At 36.1% G+C, this 3677-nt stretch overlaps 1 protein-coding gene across 3 annotated transcripts in view; it reads left to right on the top strand.

Moving 5' to 3' along the window:
* Nucleotides 1–3677, top strand: part of LOC108753041 (protein bric-a-brac 1-like) — a 340929-nt gene that overhangs the window by 133905 nt on the left and 203347 nt on the right. The window lies entirely within an intron of this gene.

Genomic DNA, 3677 nt, shown 5'->3' with positions numbered 1-3677 from the left:
CATCCTCGGCATTGAACTATATACCTACGTCGTACGCGCAACCCCCCCCTCTCCTCCGCGTATCCCTCCCCGCTCCGATAAAAACGATCAGTTAGGAAAAGTCGACTGAGAGAGAGAGAGAGAGCGGCCGTTCATCTCGTGACGTACCATTTAACTCTCAAATCGTCAACAATCTCAGGAGAACGACACAATAGGTTACGAGGAAGCTTCCGACGGTGAGAGATGCAACGTCGAGGAAAATATGAAATATCGATGAGGAAACAGTGCGTTCGCTTTCCCCGCTATTTGGAAACCTTGCCGTGGTGAGACTGTCTGTCCGCGTTTCGAACGCTATGTTTGTCTAATCCATTCGTAACGGTCTAGCATTTTATATACCGTTCGATCATTGCCGCTCTTGTAAATCTCTACGACGCGCAGTGACGTCGGATGATTATTATATGACATCCACTGACCGGACACGGTATGTACGTTGGTGCGAGTGCGCGTGTGCGTGTGCGCTACATGATACTATATGTGTAATAATATTCGCAGACACGACGCTACTGTTACAGGCATAACGTTCGTCGGCAACGGCGAGGAGGTATGTCTCGCGCGACGCAAAAACGGGGCGGGAACACGAAATTCGTTGTATAGCGAAGATCACTATAATCAATGACGCGTCTTAGAATGGAAAATATATCCATCAAGGTGAGTCGGGCGTGAAACGACATTCTCGCGCTCGCTCGCTCGCGCGGCCGGACTGTACGTACGTACGTACGTACCCGACTGCGCCGATGTAATTATCATGTAATAGCGTAATTTCACTATGGCGGATAATTAACCGTTTGAAAATAATACCGCGGAACCGCACACAACGCAACCTCGCGCCGAATCCTTTCGTCGGTTATCGGCGTGGACTGCAACATAACCACCCGCCATGCTTGGGCTTGGGTTTCTAATACGTATTATTATTTTCCTTCCTTTCTCGTAATCCCGCCAGCGGCTCGCAGCTTATTTTCGGCGAGGAGCCGAATGAAAATCGGAGCCTGGAAAAGTCACATCACCGAACGGAGCTCTGAGATAGTCGTGTCTTTAAAATATAGCAACGGATCTAGCGTGAAAAGTTCCAAGTTCTGAAAATAAAGTCTCTCTCGTGAATCATCGTATGAAGATAAAAGTCTCACAAAAATAACGGTTGATAAAATCAAACGCAAATATTGGTACTTGAAAAAGATTGCGATCGATTCTTAAAGATCTGAAAAGTAAAATTAATATCTTGTAAAATTAATATACGAGTATATCAGGGGGATGAGTATTTCATAAAATCGCGACTACGAGCTAAGATTCAAATTGATTTTTCATTTTCTGGTTAACTTATGTGGTTAAATTTACCCTGAAGATAATATACAAATTATATTTTACTAGCTACATAGAAAGGACGATTTTGCTACGGTATCTGCAAATTTTGCTAGAATTGAAAATAATTTTTGGACCATGAAAATATTCACGTAGAAATTTCAAGCACGATGGAGTAATACTATAATATAAAGCTTCTAACAATCAGTTATTGAGCGTTCTACAGTTATTTTCATGATCCAACAAAATTATTGTCAGATCTAAATTTAGCTAAATTTTTAAGTATTTCTGCAAAATCATTCTTTCCGTATATGATTAAATTATTAATTAAACTGATGGTTTTATAGTGACAATTTTAAAGTTACTACAAAACCATAGTGTAAAATCACTTTAGTGACGATTAACCATAATTAGAAAAATATTGTACAATTTTTTAAATTAAAAATATTGTATTTTTCTTGCCATAGTTAATTATTAAACTGATGGATTTGTGTAAATAACTTTAAAAGTATTACAAATTTATCAGTATTACGAATTCATCAGTTTAGTGATTAACCATAGCTACACTGAGAGGAAAATATCCAAGTATTGCGAAGCAAATATTATTTACGAGATGTTCTTTGATATTTATATAATTATTATAGTTATAAATAAATTTGATTGTAATGACGAAATATATATATTTCTGTGAAATATATTTTATCAATTGTAAAAAATAAAATAGATTGGATTATTTCCTAGGAATAAAGTTTTATTTTATTGTATTTAAATAAATATTTATTTTAGTGAAATAAATGTTTTTCTCAAATAAAGAAATTTTAAAGATCTTTCTTTAGTGTAAAAAAATATAATTTTTAATTAAAATGATTAATCACTAAACTAATAATGAAGTAACTCTTAAAATTAGCAAGTAAGTATAAGATGATCAATTTAGCGATTAGTCATAGCTTTAAAAAACACTTATTACACTATCAATTTAAGTACGATTAAGTCTAAATCACAAATTAACCACTAGTTAACCAGGAAATGAAAAACTGTATGCCGAGAAGAAGATTTCATCGATTCAAAGAATTGTTTCTTTACTATAGAGTTAAAGAAATAATTTCTTTGATTTAAATGTAATTTCTTTGATTTGAACATCAGTTATTAAAATGAATTTTTTTTTATTCGATCGAAGAAACCTTTCTCTGGTGTGTCTAGCAGATCCGGATGTAATCCATCGAAGCTCCGAGGGAAAATCGCGATGGATTTCGTCCGGTTCGAGCAAACGTTGTACCGATGACAGTAACTTTTTGATTACGGTTCGCGCCAGTCTAATTTTATTAAGATAAGATTACAACGATCTTATGCTCGCGCTCATCTCATCGTCCCGATTTCACGTCGCTCGCATTCTGCTTCCTCTCATGCGTTGGGCGAGAAGATTAGATGAATTATTATTATTTTAATCTGTGCGCGCGCGTATAATATTGCGGTCGCGGTTCGATAGCGCGACCTAACTTTCATATCAATATTTATTGTAAACGATAAGATTAAGCGGGGAATTTGTTTTATTAGTCGTTTGACTCGTTATTTATATTGTTACGTCACGCGCCAAGCCGAGCTGAGCCGAGCGGAACTTGCTCGTCGTCGCCGCTCCGCTTCGTGCTATATAAAACGCAGCGGTTCTCAATCGATACCGCCGGCGAACATTCTTGTCGATCATTATCACCAAAGATCGTCGAACGGATAAAGTCGCCGGTGAAACGAGCGTCGATTATTCGCGCTCTCCGCGAGTAAGATCGCCTCTTTAGCGCGCACGTGATTCCGTTTTATTCTTTCTTTCGCTTTCTCTCTCTCTCTCTCCCTTCCTTTTTCTCTTTCTCTTTCTCTTTCTCGTTCTCTCTTTCTTTCTCCTTTTCTCCAGCTACTGATTTTTCTGCCAATCGACAAACATAAGCCTGGTATTTTATAAACATTAATATCATTATTATTGAATATACGAGCTCCATTTTTTGTTTTCATTTTTTTTTTTTTCATTACAAGGACTGACGTCAGAATTTTTCTCTGTGAAAATTGTAATCTTTTCTTCTCTCATAATGTTTAAGTGAAGTCGTAAATTATTTAATATTATAATTAAAAATTAAAAGATTTTAATGGATTAAAGGTTGCAAGTAGATAATTATAATCTTTTCATTTAATTAACTGCAAACATTCTTGACGGTGTAATTAACAGAACTTGACTAGCATTGAGAGCTAGCACACTATAATAATGTAATTATTTAATTTCCCGATATTTTTACGTAGTTATTTCTTATCTCTTTGAAACAACGTATTACATCGTTTCTTTTAACGCTCTTGACATT

Source organism: Trachymyrmex septentrionalis, unplaced genomic scaffold (assembly GCF_001594115.1).
Source record: "Trachymyrmex septentrionalis isolate Tsep2-gDNA-1 unplaced genomic scaffold, Tsep1.0 scaffold63, whole genome shotgun sequence".
Taxonomy (NCBI): domain Eukaryota; kingdom Metazoa; phylum Arthropoda; class Insecta; order Hymenoptera; family Formicidae; genus Trachymyrmex; species Trachymyrmex septentrionalis.
Note: the sequence above shows the minus strand (reverse complement) of the source record. Positions and strands in the feature narration are given on the sequence as shown.